General features: G+C 46.7%; 2 pseudogenes; one reads left to right on the forward strand and one right to left on the reverse strand.

Moving 5' to 3' along the window:
• Positions 1-3,794: 3,794 nt before the first annotated feature.
• On the reverse strand, positions 3,795-5,244 carry LOC121273586 (annotated as a pseudogene).
• Positions 5,245-9,450: 4,206 nt separating this feature from the next.
• On the forward strand, positions 9,451-24,340 carry LOC121273690 (annotated as a pseudogene).
• The last annotated feature ends 1,427 nt before the right edge of the window (positions 24,341-25,767 follow it).

Consider the following 25,767-nt stretch of genomic DNA (forward strand, 5'->3'; position numbering starts at 1 on the left):
AACTGAGCGAATACCTTTCACATTCAGAACAGGTGAAGGGTCTCTCCCCAGTGTGAACTCGCTGGTGTATCTGCAGGTGAGATAATTGAGTGAATCCCTTCCCCCACACAGAGCAGGCGAAGGGTCTCTCCCCGGTGTGAACTTGCTGGGGCATCTGCAGGTGGGATAACTGATTGAATCATTTCCCACACTCAGAGCAGGTGAACAGTTTCTCCAAGTTATGAACTCGCTGGTGTCTCAGCTGCTCGGATGAATCACTGAGTGCCTTCCCGCACTTGGAGCAGGTGAACGGTCTCTCCCCGGTGTGAACTCGCCGATGCATCCGCAGGGCGGATAAATCAGTGAATCTCTTTCCACACTCAGAGCAGGTGAATGGCCTCTCCCCAGCTGGTGTGCCAGCAGGTCACACAAACGAGTGAATCTCTTCCCACACTCAGAGCAGGTGAATGGCCTCTCCCCAGTGTGAACTCGCTGGTGCCTCAGCATGTGGGACAACCCAGTGAATCTCTTCCCACACTCAGAGAGGTGAATGGCCTCTCCCTGCGGTGAACACGCTGGTGAGTCAGCAGGGAGGATGATCCACTAAACCCCTTCCCACACTCAGAGCAGCTGAATGGCCATTCCCCGGTGTGAACTCGCTGGTGTCTCTGCAGGTGAGATGACACGATGAATCTCTTTCCACACTTGGAGCAGGTGAACGGTCTCTCCCCGATGTGAACTGTCTGGTTCCTCAGCAGGTGGGACAACCGAGTGAATCCCTTCCCAAACTCAGAGCAGGTGAATGGTCTCTCCCCGGTGGAAACTCGCTGGTGCCTCAGCAGGTGGGAAGACCGAGTGAATCTCTTCCCACACTCAGAGCAGGTGAATGGTCTCTCCCCGGTGTGAACTCGCTGGTGTCTTTGCAGGTGGCACGACCGAGTGAATCCCTTCCCACACACAGAACAGGTGAACGGCCTATCCCCAGCGTGAACCCGCTGGTGTTCCAGCATGTCACACAACCGAGTGAATCTCCTCCCACATTCTGAGCATATCAGCCAGTCCCCGGTATGAACTCGCCGGTGTGTCAGCAGGTAGGATGAATCACTAAATCCATTTCCACATTCAGAACAGGTAAATGGTCTCTCCCTGGTGTGAACCTGCTGGTGTATCTGCAGGTGAGGTAACTGAGTGAATCCCTTCCCACAGTCAGAGCAGGCGAAGTGTCTCTCCCCGGTGTGAACTCGTTGGTGTATATGCAGGTGGGATAACTGATTGAATCCCTTCCCACACTCAGAGCAAGTGAAGGGTCTCTCCCCGGTGTGAACTCGCCGATGCACTGCAGTGCGGATAAATCAGGGAACCTCTTTCCACACTCAGAGCAGGGGAACGGTCTCTCCACGGTATGAACTTGCTGGTGTCTCAGCTGCTCGGATGAATCACTGAGTCCCTTCCCACACTTGGAGGAGGTGAACGGCTTCTCCCCGATGTGAAGTCGCTGGTGTGTCAGCAGATGGGATGACCGAGTGAATCCTTTCCCGCTCTCAGAGCAGGTGAACAGCCTCTTCCCGGTGTGAACTCGCTGGTGTCTCTGCAGGTGGGATAACTGAGTGAGTCCCTTCCCACAGTCAGAGCAGGTGAATGGCCTCTCCCCACTGTGAACTCGCTGGTGAGTCAGCAGGGAGGATGAATCACTAAATCCCTTCCCACACTCAGAGCAGGTGAATGGCATCACCGCGGTGTGAACTCGCTGGTGTATCTGCAGTTCGGAAACTGAGTGAATCCCTTCCCACACTCAGAGCAGGTGAATGGCCTTTCACCGCTGTGAACTCGATGGTGTCTCTAAGGAGAGATGACAGAATTAATGCTTCCCACAGTCAGAGCACGTGAAGGGTCTCTTCCCGGTGTGAACTCGCTGGTGTATATGCAGGTGGGATAACTGATTGAATCCCTTCCCACACTCAGAGCAAGTGAAGGGTCTCTCCCCGGTGTGAACTCGCCGACGCACTGCAGTGCGGATAAATCAGGGAACCTCTTTCCACACTCAGAGCAGGGGAACGGTCTCTCCACGGTATGAACTTGCTGGCGTCTCAGCTGCTCGGACGAATCACTGAGTCCCTTCCCACACTTGGAGGAGGTGAACGGCTTCTCCCCGATGTGAAGTCGCTTGTGTGTCAGCAGATGGGATGACCGAGTGAATCCTTTCCCACTCTCAGAGCAGGTGAACAGCCTCTTCCTGGTGTGAACTCGCTGGTGTCTCTGCAGGTGGGATAACTGAGTGAATCCCTTCCCACAGTCAGAGCAGGTGAATGGCCTCTCCCCACTGTGAACTCGCTGGTGAGTCAGCAGGGAGGATGAATCACTAAATCCCTTCCCACACTCAGAGCAGGTGAATGGCATCACCGCGGTGTGAACTCGCTGGTGTATCTGCAGTTCGGAAACTGAGTGAATCCCTTCCCACACTCAGAGCAGGTGAATGGCCTTTCACCGCTGTGAACTCGATGGTGTCTCTAAGGTGAGATGACAGAATTAATCCCTTCCCACACTCAGAGCAGGTGAAGGATCTCTCCCCGGTGTGAACTCGCCGATGCATCCGCAGGGCGGATAAATCAGTGAATTTCTTTCCTAACTCAGAGCAGGTGAATGGCCTCTCCCCAGTGTGAACTGTCTGGTGCCTCAGCAGGTGGGACGACCGACTGATTCCCTTCCCACACTCAGAACAGGTGAATAACCTCTCTCCGGTGTAAAATCGCTGGTGTCTCTGCAGGTGTGATGACAGAATTAATCCCTTTCCACACTCAGAGCTGGTGAATGGGCTCTACCCAGTGTGAACTCGCTGGTGAGTCAGCAGGGAGGATGAATCACTAAATACCTTCACACACTCAGAACAGGTGAATGGTCTCTCCCCTGGTGTGAACTCACTGGTGTCTCTGCAGGTGGGATAACTGAGTGAATCCCTTCCCACACTTGGAGCAGGTGAAAGGTCTCTCCCCGGTGTGAACTCGCTGATGTATCCGCAGGGCGGAAAAAGCAGCGAATCCCTTTCCACACTCAATGCGCGTGAACGGTCTCTCCCCGGAGTGAACTCGCTGGTTTATCAGCAGATGGAATGACCAAGTGAATCCCTTCCTACACTCAGAGCAGGTGAACGGCCTCTCCCCAGTGTGAACTGTCTGGTGCCTCAGCAGGTGGGACGACCGAGTGAAACCCTTCCTACACTCAGAGCAGGTGAATGGTCTCTCCACGGTGTGAACTCGCTGGTGTCTCTGCAGGTGGGACGACCGAATGAATCCTTTCCCATTCTCAGCGCAGGTGAACAGCCTCTCCCTGGTGTGAACTCGCTGGTGTCTCTGCAGGTGGGATAACTGAGTGAATCCCTTCCCACAGTCAGAACAGCTGAATGGCCTCTCTCCGGTGTGAACTCGCTGGTGTATCTGCAGTTCGGAAACTGAGTGAATCCCTTCTCACACTTAGAGCAGGTGAAAGGCCTTTCACCGCTGTGAACTCGCTGCTGTCTCTAAGGTGAGATGACAGAATTAATCCCTTCTCACACTCAGAGCAGGTGAATGGTCTCTCCCCGATGTGAACTCGCCGATGCATTCACAGGGCAGATAAATCAGTGAATTTCTTTCCACACTCAGAGCAGGTGAACGGCCTCTCCCCAGTGTGAACTGTCTGGTGCCTCAGCAGGTGGGATAACTGAGTGAATACCTTTCACACTCAGAACAGGTGAAGGGTCTCTCCCCAGTGTGAACTCGCTGGTGTATCTGCAGGTGAGATAACTGATTGAATCCCTTCCCACACACAGAGCAGGCGAAGGGTCTCTCCCCGGTGTGAACTTGCTGAGGCATCTGCAGGGGGGATAACTGATTGAATCATTTCCCACACTCAGAGCAGGTGAACGGTTTCTCCAAGGTATGAACTCGCTGGTGTCTCAGCTGCTCGGATGAATCACTGAGTGCCTTCCCACACTTGGAGCAGGTGAACGGCTTCTCCCCGACGTGAACTCGCTGGTGTATCTGCAGGTCGGAAACTGAGTGAATCCCTTCCCACAGTCAGAGCAGGTGAATGGCCTCTCCCCACTGTGAACTCGCTGGTGAGTCAGCAGGGAGGATGAATCCCTAAACCCCTTCCACACTCAGAGCAGGTGAACGGTCTCTCCCCAGTGTGAACCCGCTGGTGTCTCTGCAAGTGGGATGACTGAGTGAATCCCTTTAATACACTCAGCGCAGGTGAAAGGTCTCTAACCGGGGTGAACTCGCCGATGCATCCACAGGGCGGATAAATCAGTGAATCTCTTTCCACACTCAGAGCAGGTGAATGGCCTCTCCCCAGGTGGTGTGCCAGCAGGTCACACAACCAAGTGAATCTCTTCCCACACTCAGAGCAGGTGAATGGCCTCTCCCCAGTGTGAACTCGCTGGTGCCTCAGCAGGTGGGACAACCCAGTGAATTTCTTCCCACACTCAGAGAGGTGAATGGCCTCTCCCTGCGGTGAACACGCTGGTGAGTCAGCAAGGAGGATGATTCACTAAACCCCTTCCCACACTCAGAGCAGCTGAATGGCCATTCCCCGGTGTGAACTCGCTGGTGTCTCTGCAGGTGAGATGACACGATGAATCTCTTTCCACACTTGGAGCAGGTGAACGGTCTCTCCCCGATGTGAACTGTCTGGTGCCTCAGCAGGTGGGACGACCGAGTGAATCCCTTCCCAAACTCAGAGCAGGTGAATGGTCTCTCCCCGGTGGAAACTCGCTGGTGCCTCAGCAGGTGGGAAGACCGAGTGAATCTCTTCCCACACTCAGAGCAGGTAAATGGCCTCACCGCGGCGTGAACTCGCTGGTGTATCTGCAGTTCGGAAACTGAGTGAATCCCTTCCCACACTCAGAGCCGGTGAATGGCCTTTTACCGCTGTGAACTCGATGGTGTCTCTCAGGTGAGATGACAGAATTAATCCCTTTCCACACTCAGAGCAGGTGAAGGATCTCTCCCCGGTGTGAACTTGCCGACGCATCCGCAGGGCGGATAAATCAGTGAATTTCTTTCCACACTCAGAGCAGGTGAACGGCCTCTCCCCAGTGTGAATTGTCTGGTGCCTCAGCAGGTGGGACGACCGACTAAATCCCTTCCCACACTCAGAGCAGCTGAAGGGTCTCTCCCCAGTGCGAACTCGCTGGTGTCTCTGCAGGTGGGATAACTGAGTGAATCCCTTCCCACACTCAGAGCATGTGAAGGGTCTCTCCCCGGTGTGAACTTGCCGATGCATCCGCAGGGCAGAGAAATCAGTTAATTTCTTTCCACACACAGAGCAGTTGAATGGCCTCTCCCCAGCTGGTGTGCCAGCAGGTCACACAACCGAGTGAATCTCTTCCCACACTCAGAACAGGTGAATGGCCTTTCCCCGGTGCGAACTCGCTGGTGTCTCTGCAGGTGGGATGACCGAGTGAATCCCTTCCCACACACGGAACAGTTGAATGGCCTCTCCCCAGTGTGAACCCGCTGGTGTGCCAGCAGGTCACACAACCGAGTGAATCTCTTCCCACATTCTGAGCAGATCAGCCAGTCCCTGGTATGAACTCGCTGGTGTGTCAGCAGGTGGGATGACCGAGTGAATCCTTTCCCACACTCAGAGTAGGTGAATAGCCTCTCCCACTCTGAACTCACTGGGGAGTCAGCAGGGAGGATGAATCACTAAATCCCTTTCCACATTCAGAGCAGGTGAATGGCCTCTCCCCGCTGTGAACTCGCTGGTGTCTCTGCAGGTGTAATAACTGAGTGAATCCCTTCCCACACTCAGGGCAGGCGAAGGGTCTCTCTCCAGTGTGAACTCGCTGGTGTCTCTGCAGGTGAGATGACACAATGAATCTCTTTCCACCCTTGGAGCAGGTGAATGGTCTCTCCCCGATGTGAACTGTCTAGTGCCTCAGCAGGTGGGACGACCGAATGAATCCCTTCCCACACTCAGAGCAGGTGAATGGCCTCTCCCCGGTGTGAACTCGCTGGTTTATCTGCAGGTGGGGTAACTGAGTGAATCCCTTCCCACACTCAGAGCAGGTGAATGGCCTTTCCCCTCTGTGAACTCGCTGGTGTCTCTGCAGGTGAGATGACACAATGAATCCCTTTCCACACTTGGAGCAGGTGAATGGTCTCTCCCCGATGTGAACTGTCTGGTGCCTCAGCAGGTGGGACGACCGAATGAATCCCTTCCCACACTCAGAGCAGGTGAATGGCCTCTCCCCGGTGTGAACTCACTGGTTTATCTGCAGGTGGGGTAACTGAGTGAATCCCTTCCCACACTCAGAGCAGGTGAATGGCCTTTCCCCGCTGTGAACTAGCTGGTGTCTCTAAGGTGAGATGACAGAATTAATCCCTTCCCACACTCAGAGCAGGTGAAGGGTCTCTCCCCGGTGTGAACTCGCTGATGCATCCGCAGGGCAGATAAATCAGTGAATCCCTTTCCACACACAGAGCAGGTGAATGGTCTCTCCCCGGTGTGAACTCGCTGGTGTTTCTGCTGGTGCGACGACTGAGTGAATCCCTTCCCACACTCAGAGCAGGTGAATGGCCTCTCCCCGGTGTGACTGTCGATGAGTTTCCAGCTCAGACGGGGCTTTGAATCCCTTCCCCCAGTCCCCACATTTCTATGGTTTCTCCAAGTCGTTGTGTCTCTCCAGGTTCGATGATCAGTTGAAGCGATGTCCACACACAGAACACGTGTATGGCCTCTCCTGACTGTGAACGGTGATGTTTTTTCAGGCTGTGTATTTGGTGAAAGCTCTTTGCAGAGTCAGTGCACTGGAACACTCTCACTTGAGTGTGTGTGTCTTGGTGCTTTTTCGGTCACACTGATGTTGGAAACCTTTGCAAGCAGACAGAACAAACATTTCTCCTTTCATATTCAAAAGCCGATCATATTCAGCTCCCAATGAATGGGGTGACTCTGTCAGATCTTGATGTGAAGTTTAGTTTGAGATTTCTGGCTGCAAATCCTCCCCTCCGAATATCCTGTTAAAGGAGTTTACAAAATTCACAACTGACAATTCTCATTTTTATGGAACATTCTTTCCTCTCTCGCTCCCCAAGAGCTGTAAACCTCCATCCAAAACACTCTCCCACCATTCTCTCTCTGCTGTACCTCATATACACCCAATAGTACTGCACGAAAAATGTGTGTAATACACAGGACTCTATTACATGATTAGAGACACATGATGCTGTGGGGAAGAACTTTATTTCAACAGCCAGTTGTGATGTCCTGGAAGGCACAATCTTTGAGGGTGGTGGTTCCAGAAACAATCAATAATTTCAAAACGAAATTGAATTGACAGTTCAAGGAAATGAACATGCAGGGGGATGGGGATGTAGAAGAGGGAATGGGACTGCCTGGGTCATTCTACAGAGAGTCAGTCTGGACTCAAGTTATCAAATGGACTCCTGTGTCATAATGACTATCACTGGAAATATATTAAGTACCTGCAGTACTTTCCTCCAAGACTAGAAAGGATAATAAATGAACTTAATTACAGAACTATAAATAATATATCTAAAGTGTCCCCAGTGACAATATTAGACATATCTTTGTCCTCTATTACTATATTGTCCAGGGGGCAGAAGTCTTACAAAATAAAATAACAGACACTTCAGCCATGGGGTCAGAGACATGAGTGGGGGAGTGGGTGGTGGTGGGATGCTGGTGACCGTGAGAGCAGGTTGGATGGGGGTTTGGGTTTCAATATGAGAGGGGATGGGGACGAGGGGTTCTGAGACAATAATAGTAGGAAGGGTGGAGTTTAAAATAAACTAAAACTTACAACTCATCTTGTTTAGTCACAACATCATCATCTCCCTGCTGGCCGACTCATTCACTTGCAGTCCCGCTCGAGTCACTTAAACTCACCCTGGAGACTCCTGGGATCAGTTTCCCACAGGCTGTCCGAGAAATACAGGGCAAAAGGTAAAATAAGGAGCAATCCCATAAAATACAGGACAGTTAATCACCCTGAAATTGTCCCTTTAAATATCAGCCATCTCTTGGGGAAACCACCTCTTTAATTGTGAACATTCGGAAAGTGAACATCCTTTTAGCCAGACGAATAAATGTGTCAAGCTGAGGGAGCAAAGGATGTCAATGTCTTTAAGAGAGACTTGGGCCAACCTTTCCAGAGTCGGCACCCTCCCTGGATTCACTTCCTTTCCCTTCAGTTCCCGCAAGTTAACAATTTTCCCCCAGAATGAGAAAAGAAATGGAAAGGGGGAAACATTGATTTCCTCACAGATGTTGCCCAGAGGAGGAAGTTTTAGTCTGAAGCTCATTGCCCAACTTCCTCATTGTTTTGTCCACAATGGAACCCTGCCTGAATCAGCCAATAGGAATCACTCTGCTGCGCACTGACATCCTCGGATTCCAACCGCCTCCTCTTCACCATGGACGTCCAATCCCTCTACACCTCCATCCCCCACCGGGATGGTCTGAAGGCTCTCCGCTTCTTCCTCGAACAGAGGCCCAAACAATCCCCATCCACCACTACGTTCCTCTGTTTGGCTGAACTTGTTCTCTCACTGAACAATTTCTCCTTCAATTCCTCTCACTTCCTCCAAATAAAAGGTGTGGCTATGGGTACCCGTATGGGCCCCAGCTATGCCTGTCTCTTTATGGGGTATGTGGAACATTCCTTGTTCCAGTCCTACTCCAGCCCCCTCCCACAACTCTTTCTCCAGTACGTCGATGATTACTTCGGTGCTGCTTTATGCTCTCGTCAGGACCTGGAAAAATGTATTAATTTTGCTTCCAATTTCCACCCCTCCATCATTTTCACGTGGTCCACCACTGACATTTCCCTTCCCTTCCTTGTCCTCTCAGTCTCAATTTCTGGTGATAGACTGTCCACCATTTTCCATTACAAGCCTACAGACTCCCACAGCTACCTCGACTACAGTTCCTCACACCCCGCTTCCTGTAAGGACTCCATCCCATTCTCTCAGCTCTCCCTACCCCCGCCCCAACTAAACCAGCTTATATTTCACCTCTTTTCTATTTTTCCTTAGTTCTGTTGAAGGGTCATTCGGACTCGAAACATTAACTGTGTTCCTGCCGCAGATGCTGCCAGACCTGCTGAGTTTTTCCAGGTATTTTTATTTTTGTTTTGGATTTCCAGCATCCGCAATTTTTCGCTCTTATCCTCGGGCTCCAGTCTGCGGGCCAGGCGCGCGAACACGGGAGCCCCGCCCCCACCCATTGCTCCCCCTCCGCCTCCACCTCCTCGAGCCAAGGTTTCCAGGCAACCTGCTGACGGCTCGGGCCAGAGCGAGAAGGCGCTCGGAGAACTCGGGAGAGGGGAAGCTGCGCATGTGCGAGGGAGAGCCCGCCCCTTCCCGTCATACCGAGGGATTGACCAGAGGTAGTGACCAATGGGAAAAGTTGGAGGACCGGAAGGACTCTGGTCCTCAAGCCAATCAGAACGCCGGCCTTTTGTGATTTAAGATTGAGCTTCACACGGACCAAGACTTCCTCCTGTGTCCAACATCTGTGAGTAAAACACTTTCTTTTCTCATTCTGGGGGGAAATTGTTGACTTGCAGGAACTGAAGGGAAAGTAAGTGAATCCAGGGAGGGAGCAGACTCTGGAAAGGTTGGCCCAGGTCTCTCTCTCTCTCTTAAAGACATTGACACCCTTTGCTCCCTCAGCTTGACACATCTATTTGTCTGGCTAAAAGGATGGTCTCTTTCCTAATGTTCACTATAAAAAGGGTGGTTTCCCCAGGAGATGGCTGACATTTAAGGCGTCAATTTTAGGGTGGTTAACTGTCCTGTATTTTATGGGATTGCTCCTTATTTTGTATTTTTGCCCCTATTTTTTGGACAGCCTGTGGGAAAGTGATCCCAGAGTCTCCAGAGTTGATGATATTGTGACTGAACAAGATGAGTTGTAAGTTTTAGTTTATTTTAAACCCCACCGCTCCCACTATTATTGTCTCTAGACACCTCCTCCCCAGCTCCTCTCATATTGAAACCCAAACACCCCCAACCTGCTTCACGGTCACAAGCATCTCACCCCCCACCGATGCCTCCCCCATGGCTGAAGTATCCCTTATTTTATTTCATTAGAGTTATGCCCCCTGGACAATACAGTATGAGAGGACAAAGATATGTCTAATGTTGTGATTGGGGCATTATGATGTGGGAGATGATGTGTGCCAGGTGGACCAAATCCACAAGGGAAACTTGGCCATGCTATCACAACAGTTTTGCCATTTGTATTTATTACAAGATGTGTGTACTGAATTCAGAAACAAGGAGTCCACTAAGACCTGTAGAGATTTTAAACATGAAATTAAAATATTTATTAATAAGTGGAAAGATTTCAAGCACATACATAAAATTACAATTACTTAATACTATAACAAATCCTCAAATTCCTAATTGACCTGACTCTAAATTACACACCCCCTTTAAGGCAACAATCCAAAATAGATTTTAAATTTAAAAAATAAGTCAGCAAGTTACCACCCCACTTGACAGGAATTCCAAAAGCTTGTCTTCAACTTTAGTTTCTGGACACAGTAGGCTTATGCACAAATGGATGGAAGCTTCCCGAAGGCTGTTTCACACACTCCTGTTAGATTTTACATGCCCTCCCCCCCAACATAGCCTTTCATTCTCCTTTATATATGTTTCTCTCTCTCTTTCATATATAAATTCCATTATTCCACAGGTCTTTGGAACTTTACCTTTCCCATATGATAACAATCTTTCATGTTGGCCAATACTATCAGTAACCTTTGGGAAAAATGAACACAATACTTAAACGTGATCATCTGGCTAGTTGTAAAAATCCTAACATCCCTTTGAAATCCAAACAACTCCTTCACTTCATTAGAAATGCAAATTCCTTTCACACCTTACATGCTAGGACTCCATTGATGTTTACTCATTAGCATTTCAAGTACATTTCTACAGTTAACTTCTTTTGATAATTTCAAGCTTGCCGTTTCCTTGATTCCAAATGTAGTTAAATCACAGAGAGAACCATCCACGCTCACACTCATAAAACTACTCGACAATAAACCAGAATAATATTATGAAAATTATTATACTTCTGTAACGGGGGAAACTTTAGATATATTATTGATAGTTTTGTCATAAGGTTCATTTGTTACCCTTCTAGTCTTGGAGGACAGTACTGTAGCTACTTAATATATTTCCAGTGATGGAGTAATTCTGACACAGATGGAGTCCATTTGACAACTCGAGTCCATACTAACTCTCTGTAGAGCGATCCAGTCAATCCCATTTCCCTTCCATACCCCCGTTCCCCTGCATGTTCATTTCCTTCAAGTGTCAATTCAATTTCATTTAGAAATTATTGATCGTCTCTGGAGCCACCACCCTCATCGGCAGTGGGTTCCAAGACATCACCACTGGCTGTTGAAATAAAGTTCATCCCCACAGCACCATGTATCTCTAATGTAATTGAGCACTGTGTTTTAGACACAATTTTAGTGCAGTAATGTTGGGTGTATCTTAGGTACAGCAGAGTGAGAATGGAGTCAGATGGAGTGGGATGGAGATTTTCTGCTTTTGGGGAATGAGAGAGGAAAGAATGTTCCACAGAAATGAGAATTGTCTGTTCTGAATTTCTATCCTGTACTGACAATAATGACTTTTGTAAACTCCTTTAGCAGGATTTTAGAAGGGGAGGATTTGCAGACAGCAATCTCAAACCAAACATCATGGCAAGATCTGACAGACTCAGTTGACTCATTGGGACCTGAATATGATCAGCCTTTGAATCTGGAAGGAGAAATATTTGTCAGTTCTGTCTGCTTCAAAAGGTTTTAAGCATCAGTGTGACTGGAAAAGCACCGAAACACACACACCCGAGTGAGAGACTGACTGTGGGAACAACTTTAACCAGTTACGCAGCTTGAGAAAAACATCACCATTCACAGCGGGGAGAGACTGTACACGTGTTCTGTGTGAGCACGAGGCTTCAACTGATCGTAGAACCTGGAGAGACACAAGGACACCCACATCATGGAGAAACCATGGAAATGTGGGGACTGTGGGAAGGGATTCAAATACCCATCTGCGTTGGAAATTCATTGGCGCAGTCACACCGGGAAGAGGCCATTCACCTGCTCTGAGTGTGGGAAGGGATTCACTCAGTTACCCAACCTGCAGTCACACCAGTGAATTCACACTGGGGAGAGGCCATTCACCTGCTCTGAATGTGGGAAAGGATTCAGTCAGTTATTCAGCCTGCAATCACACCAGCGAGTTCACACTGGGGAGAGACCATTCACCTGCCCTGAGTGTGGGAAGGGATTCAGTCAGTTATTCAGCCTGCAATCACACCAGCGAGTTCACACTGGGGACAGACCGTTCACATGTTCTGAATGTGGGAAGGGATTCAGTGATTCATCCCACCTGCGGAGACACCAGCGAGTTCACACTGGGGAAAGGCCATTCACCTGCTCGGAGTGTGGGAAGGGGTTTAGTGATTCATCCTCCCTGCTGATGCACAAGCGAGTTCACAGCGGGGAGAGGCCGTTCACCTGCTCTGAGTGTGGGAAGGGATTCGCTCGGGCACCCTACCTGCTGACACACCAGCGAATTCATACCGGGGACTGGCTCATCTGTTCTGAATGCGGGAAGAGATTCACTCGGACTTATGACCTACTGATACACCAGCGGTTTCACACTGGGGAGAGGCCATTCACCTGCCCCGAGTGTGGGAAGAAATTCACCCGGTCATCCGATCTGCTGACACACCAGCGAGTTCACACCGGGGAGAGGCTATTCACCTGCTCTGAGTGTGGGAAGGAATTTACCCAGTCATCCCACCTGCTGACACACCAGCGAGTTCACACCGGGGAGAAGCCATTCACCTGCTCTGAGTGTGGGAAGGGATTCAATGATCGATCCACCCTGCTGAGACACCAGCGTGTTCACACCGGTGAGAAGCCATTCACCTGCTCTGAGTGTGGGAAGGGATTCAGTGATCGATCCACCCTGCTGAGACACCAGCGAATTCACACCAGGGAGAGGCCGTTCACCTGCTCTGAGTGTGGGAAGGGATTCACCTCTTCATCCGAGCTTCTGACACACCATGACAGTCACACCGATTAGAGACCTTTTAGATGCTCTGACTGTGGCTGTTGATTGTGTGAATTGAGGTTAAGTATATATGGGTGGATATCATGTATTGGATCGTTACTTGAGCACATATAAGGAGACCCTTACTGACATAGAGTGGAGTCAACTCAGGAGGTATATACCTGTAATGTTTCACTCAGTGAATAAATCTATACCAAGTAAAGATTGGCTCCAGTTTCTTCCATTGCCATCGGGCTGTCAACATTATAACATGGTAACAGAGAATGCTTGTCCAATGGTCAATATTGGTAACTAGAGGAAAATAAAATATTAAACAAAGGCTTACAACCTGAGTAGCTTTTGTGAGAAATGGCTGAAAGCAAGTGGAAATTGTCAGGGTCTGGTTACCCGCTGATGTTCTCGGAGTCTGAGCCACATGACCAGTGGAAGAATGAAGTGGATATGTGGACACGGGTTACGTCCCTACCAAGGAGGAAACAAGGTCTGGTCTTGGCATTGTCACTTCCCAACAAAAGGAAAGCAAAGTATTTAGTGAGCTGGATGCCTGTCAGTTGGAAACTGATGAGGGTTTGGATCTTCTATTCGGGTTCACTGATGAGATTAACGAGAAAGATGATCTATTGGATGCCTATGAAGCATTGTAGGATTTTGACAGGTTTTGAATGTGGGTGAAAGCATCTTTAGCAGATCTGGATATCACAAAAGACAGGATTGGAACAGCACTAATAGGTGAATGACCAGCGAATAATTAACATTTCAGGTCTGACTCAAAATATCATTATATGATGAACTGGCCAAAGTGGAAAATGAGGTGACATATGATACAGAGAATTCTGAGGCTGAAGATGATGACGATGATCACTCTGAAGGAATTGTACTAGTCACAAGGAGATTCGATCCAGTGATGATTGTGTTCGTCACAGACTCATTCAACTGTGCTGTGTTAGATAGTGGCTGCACCTCGTCAGTATGTGGATCAGATTGGTGAACATGTTACCCAGATTCACCTCGTACTGGGATTGACACAAGGTTAAAGAGTGTGAAAGTTCTACTTGTCTTGGTTTGGTGATGTCAACACATTGAGGTCACTATAAAGAGTGGGGATTTTTGCAAAATAGCTGGAGTCAGCCACTTTATCAGGGCTGGTGTAGTCTCTAGTGAGATATGCTTACTGTTGAGTAAACCTTCCATGAAAAAGGCACAAATGCAACTGGATATGGAGCAAGATAAGGCAACTATTTTTGGAAAGTCAGTGGATCTGCAGTTTGCTCAATCAGGATTAATTGAGAAGGATTAATGGTATCAGTGATAAGAATCAGAGAGAAAAAACCAAATTATTTTAAAGCTAACCAGACAATTTGTTTGCCGATGCTGCCAGACCTGCTGAGTTTTTCCAGGTAATTCTGTTTTTGTTTTGAATTTGTTCACCCTTCCTGTCAAAGATTAAAAATCCTGCTCAGTAATGCAGGGGTGGTTGGTGAAGAGTATACGAGGCTCATAGAGAAGATTAGAGCAAAGTGTGAAATGTGTAAAAAGTATGGGAGGACGCTGTGACATCCTTTTGTAAACCTTCCCTTGGCACGTGACTTTAACCAGGTAGTTGCCATGGATCTAAAGGGATGGGACAAAGACAGAAATATTTTCATTCTACACTTTATGGACATGGTAACCCGATTTGGTCTTTCTCCAATAATACATGGCAAGGACAAAAGGGAGATTATAGACCAAGTCATGGAGAAATGGATAGGGACTGGACCTGGGGCACCAGCTAAGTTTCTGGCTGATAATGGGGGGGGGGGAGAAATTTGCTAATGACGAGTTTAGAGACGTGTGTGAAAACATGAACATTATGGTCATGAACACCGCAGCTGAAAGTCCTTTCAGCAATGGACTCTGTGAAAGGAATCACGCTGTGATCGATGAAATGCTGCAGAAAATCTTAGCTGATCAGCCAAACTGCAAGTTGACAACTGCACTGACATGGATGATTCATGTAAATAATTCACCTCAGATGGCTGGAGGATATAGTCCCTAACAAATGGCCTATAAGAGAAATCCCAAATTAGCCTCTGTGCTGGGTGATAGCCCTCCTGCTTTAGAATGGACTACAATTAATTCAATTTTTTTGTCATCAATTTTCAGATTGTTTCACAAAAAGAAGTGCTCAAACTAAGAAATTACTGGGGATCCGAGAAGAGGGATGTCTTACAATGTAATAATGCTTTGTATAAAGTAAGGAAAACTGTATTTTTGCCTCTTGGATTTGTTTTGAAATATTGTTTGTGCCGATTGTTACAATCCCGGTCAGGACCGTTAACGTTTAAAGAGAAATTCAAACACCCAGGGATAATTGAAAGAATTACACCACAAGATTCCACATTTTCAAACAAAAACAAACTTTACTGTATAAAAAAAAAGAATATTAAAAACCAGCACTAAGAACTGAACACTATAGTTTATGCTATGAACGCAGTTCTACGTTTTAACTTATCCCCACGAATTCCCTTATACTTAACGACATCTTGAAGATTCATTCACTTCTGTTCCTGGGACCATCCCAAAGGCTTGTTAAAGGTGTGCCCATTCAGACCCAGTTTTATTCCTTTCCAGCAATGTTGACAGCTTCTTCATTCTGGATTTTCATCTTAATTCGAGCTTTTGAATCTTCCATGTCGCTCACAAACTACTTTGTTCCAATCATTTTGGGGTTTTAAATGTATTTTTTTGTGAACTGTCCATTTGCCTGAACTTTTATTCATTCACAGGATGTGGGCTTCACTGGCTGAGCCAGCATTTATTGCCCGTCCCAACCTGCTGCTCCTATATCTTGTTCTGCCTCAGCACTGGCAGCCACATGTAATTCAGTGTTAGGAGTCATTAACCCTTCAGGGTGACTTTGAGGTCTTAGTCGCTTCTGTGGTGGACTTTTATCTTGAAATGCTTCAGGCACTTTTCCTGACTCTGCACTGTCCAGTACTCGTGTGGGTACATCAGTATCTTTATTTATATCAGTTTGGTGCTTGACTGGGTCACCAATAGGCAACGGCTTTTTACTCTCAGAAACATCTTCTGAACTGTGAACACAGCTCCAGTAAGTGGAAAAACAATATCACCTGCTCAATCATTCCCAAATATAAAATCTATATCTGTAATCAGTAATTTAGAAACAACACCAACAATAACAGAGCCTTTTACTAAAGCATAGTTTGAATTCTCTCTATACAACGGGATAGTCACACACTCCCCATCAATACCCCATACCAATACATTTTTATTCAGTGAGCTTTTTGAAGAAAAGTCTAAATATTTAGCACTGAGCTAAACCAGTATCTCACAGGATAACAATCTTTCAGGCTCTTTCTGGGAGTGACTTCCCTTTCAAATAGAAATCCTTCATAATCCCTCATGTCTCTATTTACACCCATGGTAAATACATTAGAAGGTATTGATTTCTCACAAACTTCCCCCTCTGGTACAACCTCCTCTGGAGAAACACCAGTCACTTTCACCAATGCCACTGGTTTAGTTTTTAATTTGCAATAAGCTGTATTTAAACGTCCAACTCTGTGACAGTGAAAATATGTTGGTCTTTCTGACTCTGTAATATGCTCTACACTAGATTTTTTTATCACTCTGGGGAGAACCTCTTTTTTCAATCCTACTGTCCTCACCACAAGTTCTGTTCATTCTCATACGACCCACCTTTCCAACCTGTGGTTTGCTGCCAGCCAGGCATCTGTGGGTTAAATCATAGCCATCAGCTAAAACAGCAGTTTCCCTTATCTTAAAAACCTTATGGGTCCTGCAGATATGCCCTGATAGCTCATGAAAGCAGGAAGAAGCCCTCTGTCCCTCCAACTTCACCAAGTGTCAGAATGAACATGGTTCAGTCCTGGATGTGATTAACAGCAACAATAACAGGAGAATCCAACCTCTGTAATCATCTGTGAATTCGCTGGTGTCTGAGCAAGCTGGATAACCAACTGAATCCCTTCCCACACTCAGTGCAGGTGAATGGTCTCTCTCTGGTGTGAACTCGCTTGTGCTTCCCCAGGGTGGATAATTCACTAAATTCCTTCCCACACGAGCAGCTGAATGGCCTCTCCCCACTGTGAACTCACTGGTGTGTCTGCAGGCTGCATAACCAAGTGAATCCCTTCCCACACTGACTGCGGGTGAACGGCTTCTCCCCAGTGTGAACTCGCTCATGTTTCAGCAGGTTGCCTGAATGACTGAATCCCTTCCCACACTGAGAGCAGGTGAATGGCCTCTCCCCGGTGTGAACTCACTGGTGTGTCTGCAGGTGGGATTGCCGAACGAATCCATTCCCACACTCAGAGCGGGTGTTTGGCCTCTCTCCAGTGCGAACTGGCTCGTGTCTGTGCAAGGTGGATGAACCACTGAAACCCTTCCCACACACACAGCAGGTAAATGGCCTCTCTCCAGTGTGAACTCGCTGGTGTGTCTGCAGGTTGCCTGAATGAATGAACACCTTCCCACACAGAGCAGGTGAACGGCCTCTCCCCAGTGTGAACTTGCTGGTGTGTCTGCAGGTGGGATTGCCGAGTGAATCCCTTCCCACACACAGAACAATTGAACAGCCTCTCCCCAGTGTGAACTCGCTGGTGTGTGTGCAGTGTGGATGAATTACTGGATCCCTTCCCACGTGTTGAGCAGGTGAATGGCCTCTCTCCAGTGTGACTATGTCAAATGAATCTCCAGCGCAGATGGAGATTTGAATCCATTCCCACAGTCCCCACATTTCCATGGTTTCTCCATGATGTGGGTGTCCTTCTGACTCACTGGGTTCGGTGATCAGTTGAAGCCTTGTCTTCATACAGAACACAGATCCCTGTTGGGAATGGTGCAATGTTTTCTCAGGCTGTATAACTGATTAAAGCTCTTACCAGAGTCAGTGCACTGGAAACACTCTCACTCGGGTGTGTGTGTCTCGGTGCTTTTCCAGTCACATTGATGTTCATAATCATTTGATGCAGGCAGAACAAACATGTCTCCCTCTAGATTCAAAGACCGATGACACTCATGTCCCGATGAATCAAGTGGTTCTGTCAGATCTTGATGTGATGTTTGGTTTTCTGTCTGAAAATCCTCCTCTTCTAATATCCTGCAAAAAACGTTTACAAAAATCACTGTCAGTACAGGATAGAAATACACAGACATTTCTCGTTTCTATGGAACATTGTTTCCTCTCTCGTTCCCCAAAAGGTGTAAATCTCCATCCCACACACTCTCCCAACTTTCTCATTCTGCTGTACTGAATATATACCCTCCAAATTCCCCTGAAGGTGTTGATTCATGCTGATAAACAGATCCATGCTCACCACTTCCTGTCCAGGATATAAAGACCTGAAAATCTTGATGCAGGCAGTAGACTGAATACATACATATACATTTAGATTCTGGACTAAAAATGTGTTTAATACACAGTGCTGTATTACTTGATCAGAGATTCATGAACGATGTCAGTAAGGACTTTATTAAGGTAGTGAGCAGCCATGAAAACAAGCTGGCTGCCGAAGAGGATGGTGGAATTGGAGATGTTCGATGATTTCAAAAGGAAATTGTATGGGCATGTGAAGGAAATAAACTTGCAAGATCACGGGGATATAGAACAGGAATGGGAGTAATGGGATTGCTCGATAGAGAGTACTCAAGTTGCTGAATGGATTCCTTCTGCGCCATAATGACTATATGGCTGGAAATGAATAATGTAGCCACAGTACGATATTACAAGACTAGAAATAATAAATATCCTTCATTACAGAGCCATAAATAATATATCTAATATGTAACACATAACAACACTGGACATATCTCTGTCCTATATTAATTTACTGTCCCCTTAAATGTCAGCCATCTCCTGGGGAAACCACCCCTTTAGTTGTGAACATTAGGAAAGAGACCATCCTTTTAGCCAGACAAATAAATGTGTTACAAAAACAAAAAATGCTGGAAAAGCTCAGCAAATCTAACATCATCTGTGGAGAGAAAGACAGAGTTAACGTTTTGAATCCATATGACTCTTCTTCAGAGCTAAAGAGAAGTAAAAATGTGGTGAAATTTATGCTGTTTAAGGAGCGTGGAGCAGGTGAAGCTGGATAGAAGACCAGCGACAGGTGGAGGCAAAGGAGAGATTGACAGAAATGTCATGGACAAAATGGTGGTGCTACTGGCTAAAGGAGGTGCTGATGGTGACATTAAGGATAGAAAGCAGAATGAGATAACAGCCAGACAAGGGTAAGCACTCTGTAAAGAACATGAGCACGTGACAGATTGCCCGTTGTGGGGGGGTGGGGGGGTGGGGGAGTGGTTGTTGGGGACAATGGTGGGAAAAATGATTGAAAATATGATAAGGTGGGGGTAAAACGATGAATAGAGATTAAAATAAATAAAAATAAGTGGATAAAAAATAAAAATTAAAAATGAATATTGAAAAATGAGGATCACAAAGGGGTGGGGTTGGAGGAGAGAGTTCATGGTCTGAAGTTGTTGAACTCAATGTTAAGTCCGTAAGGTTGTAAAGTGCCTAATCGGAAGATGAAGTGCTGTTCGTCCAGTTTGTGTTGAACTTCACTGGGACATTGCAGCAGGCAAAGGACAGACATGTGGGCATGAGAACAGGGTGGTGTGCAGTTAAATAAATGTGTCAAGCTGAGGGAGCAAAGGATGTCAATGTCTTTAAGAGAGAGAGAGACCTGTGCCAACCTTTCCAGAGTCTGCACCCTCCCTGGATTCACTTCCTTTCCCTTCAGTTCCTGCAAGTCAACAATTTCCCCCCAGAATGAGAAAAGAAATGGAAAGGGGGAGAAAAGAAAGTGTTTTACTCACAGATGTTGGACACCGGAGGAAGTTTTAGTTTGTGTGAGGCTCAATCTTCATCCTCAGCATGAAGGGAATGGGCGGGCTCTCCCCCGCACATGCGCACCTTGCCCTCTCGCGAGCTCTCCGAACGGCTTCTCGCTTTGGCCGGAGCCGTCAGCCGGGCCTGGAAACCTTGGTTCGAGGATGGGGAGGGGCAACAATGGGTGGGGGCGGGGCTCCCGTGTCCGCGCGCCTGTCCTGCGGGCTGGAACCCGAGGACGACACCACGGAGTAGAGTGATTCCTATTGGCTGATTCAGGCAAGGTTCCATTGTGGACGTCACAATGCGGAAGTTGGACAATGAGCTTCAGAGTAAAACTTCCCCCTGTGTCCAACATCTGTGAGTAAAACACTTTCTTTTTTCCCCCTTTCCATTTCTTTTCTCATTCTGGAGGCAAATTGTTGGCCCAGGTCTCTCCCTCTCTCTCTCTCTCTTAAACACATTGACATCCTTTGTTCCCTCAGATTGATACATTTATTTGTCTGGCTAAAAGGATGGTCCCTTTCCTAATGTTCACCATCAAAGCGGTGGTTTCCCCACGAGATGGCTGATAGTTAAGGGGACAATATCAGGGTGTTTAACTGTCCTGTATTTTAAGGGATTGCACCTTATTTTACCTTTTGTCCCATATTTCTAGGACAGCCTGTGGAAACTGATCCCGGGAGTTTTCAGCATGAGTTTGAGTGATTCGAGTGAGACGACAAGTGAGCAAGTCGGCCAGCAGAGCGATGATGATGCTATGACTGGACAAGATAAGTTGTGAGTTTTAGTTGATTTTAAACCCCACCCCTCCCACTATGATTGTATCAGGACCCCTCCTACCCACCCCCTCTCTCATATTGAAACCCAGCCCCCCCTCAACTTGCTCTCATGGTCACAAGCATCCCACCCCCACGCATGCCTCCAGCGCCATGTTTGAAGGGTCCCTTATTTTATTTCATAAGAATTCTGTCCCCTGGAGAACACAGTACTAGGGGGAAAAGATATGTCTAATGTTGTGATAGGGATGTTATGACGTGGCGAACGATGTGTGCCAGGTGGACCAAATCCACAAGGGAAACTTGGCCACGCTATTACAACAGTTTTGCAATTTCTATTTATTACGAGATGTGTGCACTGAATTCAGAAACAAGGAGTCCACTAAGAACTTTACAGATTTTAAAAATGAAATTAAAATATTTATTAACAGAATAAAAGATTTCAAACACACTGTAAGATTATACTATTATACTATCACAAATCCTAAAATTCCTAATAAAACTGACTCTTACTTACACACCCTCTTTAATGCAACAATCCAAAATAGATTTTAAACTTAAAAAACAATCAACAAGTTACCACAGTACACACTTGACAGTGGACTTCCAAAAGGTTGTCTCCAACTTCAGTCACTGGACACAGCAGACTTATGCTCAAATGGGTGGAGGCTTCCTGAAGGCTGTTTCACACACTCCTGCTAGATTTTACATGGCCCGCCAACATAATCTTTCATTCTCCTTTATATATGTTTCTCTCTCTTTAATATGTAAATTCCATTGTTCCATTGGTCTTTGGAATTTTACCTTTCAGATACTATAAAAATTTTTCATGTTGCCAATATTGTCAGTAACCTTTGGGAAAAATAAACAAACTGCTTAGCCTTGCTTATCTGGCTCCTTGTAAAAATCCTAACGTCCCTTTGAAATCCAAACAACCCCTTCACTTATCTAAACATGCAAATTCCCTTCACACCTTACATGCTAAGACCACATTGATGTTTATAAATTAACATTTCAAGTACATTTCTACACCTAACTTCTTTTGATAATTTCAATCTTGCAGTCTCCCTGACTCCAAATGTAATTAAATCACACAGAAAGAACCATCCACACTCACATCCATAGACCTTCTTGACAATAAACCAGAATAATAGTGTGAAAATTATCATACTTTCATAATGGGGGACACTTTAGATATATTATTTATAGTTTTGTCCTAAAGTTCATTTGTTATCCTTCTAGTCTTATGGGGCAGTACTGTAGCTACCTAATATATTTCCAGTGATAGAGTCATTATGACACAGAAGGAGTCCATTTAACAACTCAAGTCCATACTGACTCTCTGCAGTGATCCAGTCAGTCCCAGTCCCATTTCCTTCAAGTGTCAATTCAATTTCATTCTGAAATTATTGATTGTCTCTGGAACCACCACACTCATCGGCAGTGGGTTCCAAGTCATCACCACGGGCTGTTGAAATAAAGTTCTTCCCCACTGCACCATGTATCTCTTATCATGTAATAGAGAACGTTGTATTATACACATTTTTAGTGCAGTACTATTGGGAGTATATTAGATACAGCAGAGTGAGAATGGAGTGAAAGTGTGTGGCATGGAGATTCACTGCTTTTGGGGAATGAGAGAGGAAAGAATGTTCGTTTGAATTAAAATTGTCTGTTCTGAATTTCTATCCTGTACTGACAATAACGACTTTTGTAAACTTCTTTAGCAGGATATTAGAAGGGGAGGATTTGCAGACAGAAATCTCTAACCAAACATCATGTCAAGATTTGACAGACTCGGTCGACTCATCGGGACCTGAATATAATCAGCCTTTGAATCTCGAAGGTGAAATGTTTGTCTGTTCTGTCTGCTTCAAAAGGTTTTAAGCATCAGTGTGACTGGAAAAGCACTGAGACACACATACCCGAGTGAGAGTGTTCCAGTGCACTGACTGTGGAAAGAGCTTTAACCAGTTACTCAGCCTGATAAAAACATCACACCATTCACAGTGGCGAGAGACTGTACACTGTTCTGTCTGAGGACGAGGCTCCAACTAATCGTAGAACCTGGAGAGACCCAAGGACACACACACCATGGAGAAACCGTGGAAATGTAGGGACTGCGGGAAGGGATTCAAAACCCCATCTGTGTTGGAAACTCTTCGGCGCAGTCACACCGGGGAGAGGCCATTCACCTGCTCTGAGTGTGGGAAGGGATTCACCCAGTCAACTCACCTGCAGACACACCAGCGAGTTCACACTGGGGAGAGGCCATTTACTTGCCCTGAGTGTGGGAATGTATTCAGTCAGTTATCCAGCCTGCAGTCACACCAGCGAATTCACACTGGGGAGAGACCATTCACATGTTCTGAATGTGGGAAGGAATTCAGGAATACATCCCACCTGCGGAGACACCAGCGAGTTCACACTGGGGAGAGACCATTCACCTGCTCTGAGTGTGGGAAGGGATTTAGTGAATCATCCTTCCTGCTGATACACAAGTGAGTTCACACCAGGGAGAGGCCGTTCACCTGCTCTGAGTGTGGGAAAGGATTCGCTTGGTCATTCTACCTGCTGACACACCAGCGACTTCACACCAGGGACTGGCTCGTCTGTTCTGAACGTGGAAAGAGATTCACTCGGTCTTGCGATCTGGCACACCAGCGGGTTCAAACTAGGGAGAGGCCGTTCACCTGTTACTTGTGTGGGAAGGGATTCACTTAGTCATCCACCCTGCAGACACACCAGCGACTTCACACTGGGGAGAGGCTATTCACCTGCTCTGAGTGTGGGGAGGGATTCACTCGGTCATTCTACCTGCAGATACACCGGAGACTAGCTCGTCTATTCTGAATGTGGAAAGAGATTCACTCGGTCTTACGACCTGCAGAGACACCAGCGACTTCACACCAGGGAGAGGCCATTCACCTGTTCTGAGTGTGGGAAGGGATTCACTCGGACATGTGACCAGCTGAACCACCAACGAGTTCATGCCGGGGAGAAGCCATTCACCTGCTCTGAGTGTGGGAAGCGATTCAGTGATCGATCCTCCCTGCTGAGACACCGCGAGTTTACACCAGGGAGAGGCCATTCACAGGCTCTGAGTGTGGGAAGGGATTCACCTGTTCATCCGAGCTGCTGACACACCATGACAGTCACACTGTTTAGAGAGCTTTTAGATTCTCTGACTGTGTGACTTTCGATTGTGTGAATTGAGGTTAAGTATATACAGGTGGACGTCATGGATTGGATAGTTACTTGAGCACATATAAAGAGACCCTTACTGACATGGAGTGGAGTGGAGTCAGGAGATATATACCTGTAATGTTTCACTCAGTGAATAAATCTATACCAAATAAAGATTGGCTCCAGTTTCTTTCTTCACCATGAGGCTGTTAGGATTATAACATGGTAACAGAGAATGCATGTTTAATGGTGAAGGTTGGAAACTAAAGGAAAATAAAATTTCAGACAGAAACTTACAACCTGAGTAGCTTTTGTGAGAAATGGCTGAAAGTAATTGGGATTTGTTGTTACACCAGATTAAAAGGGACAGTAGCAATGTGGATAAAAAATTGGCTGAAAAGTAGGAAGCAGAGAGTAATGGTCAATGGATGTTTTTCAGGCTGGAGGGAGGTTTGTAGTGGAGTTCCCCAGGGGTCGGTATTGAGGCCCTTACTTTTCCTGATATATATTAATGATCTAGATCTTGGTGTGCAGGGGACAATTTCAAAGTTTACGGATGATATGAAGCTTGGGGGTGTCGTGAACTGTGCGGAGGATGGTGTGGAACTTCAAAAGGACATAGACAAGTTGATGGAGTGGGCAGATAGGCGGCAGATGAAGTTCAATGTGGAGAAGTGTGAGGTGATGCATTTTGGTAGGAAGAACATGGACAAACATTACATAATAAGGGGTGAAATTTTGAAGGGGATGCAGCAGCAGGAAGACTTATGTGTATATGTGCATAGATCATTGAAGGCGGCAGGACAGGTGGAGAGAGTAGTTAATAAAGCATATAGTATCCTGGATTTTATTAATAGGGACATAGGGTACAAGAGCAGGAAAGTTATGTTGAATTTATATAAGACACTTGTTAGACCTCTGCTGGAATATTGTGTACAGTCCTGGGCTCCACACTATCGGAAGGATGTGAACGCATTGGAGAGAGTGCAGAAGAGGTTCACAAGAATGGTTCCAGAAACTTCAGCTATGAGGATAGATTGGAGAGGTTGAGTCTGTTCTCCTTGGAGAGAAGGCAGCTGAGAGGAGATTTGATAGAGTTGTTCAAAATCATGAGGGGGCTGGACAGAGTAGATCGGGAGAAGCTGGTCCCACTCGTAAAAGGATCAAGAAAGAGAGGGCACAGATTTAAAGTGATTTGCAAAAGAAGCAAATGTTATGTGGAAAAAAGCTTTTTCACACAATGAGTGGGTCGGGTCTGGAATTCACTGCCTGGAAGTTGGTGGAGGCAGGTTCAATCGAGGCATTCAAGAGGGCATTAGATGACACTTTGAATAGAAACAATGTGCAGGGGTACAGGGAAAAGGCAGGGCAATGGCACTAGATCATAATGCTCATTTGGAGAGCCAATACAGACATGATGGGCCGAATGGCTTCCTTCTGAGCTGTTAAGATTTTGTGTAGCGAGCTTGATCAGAGAGCTAACATCAGGAGCTGGACATCAGGCTAATGGCCTAAAATCCGATCTATCTGCTTTCAACAGTTGCTTTGTGAGAATCAGCCCTGTCTTACCTGTTCACTGTCTTGTACCCGACCTGTGAGCCAGGCAGTGCTGAGCTGTTGTAGAGTTCGGGGCTTTATGCACAGCTTGTGATGGGAGTCCAAACATTTTAATGCAGTGTTCTGTCATGCTACATGGTGTGGAATACCTGGTCTGCATCCAGCATCTATCCAATTACCTTTGCAATATAATGTTGAGTTAGCTTTCTGAACACATTTCTTGAGAGTGCAGTGACTGGTTTAGTTGATGGAGAGAGTTGTGAATGCTTGTATGTTTAGATATGACTGTGTT

Source organism: Carcharodon carcharias, assembly GCF_017639515.1.
Source record: "Carcharodon carcharias isolate sCarCar2 chromosome 27 unlocalized genomic scaffold, sCarCar2.pri SUPER_27_unloc_1, whole genome shotgun sequence".
Classification (NCBI taxonomy): Eukaryota; Metazoa; Chordata; class Chondrichthyes; order Lamniformes; family Lamnidae; genus Carcharodon; species Carcharodon carcharias.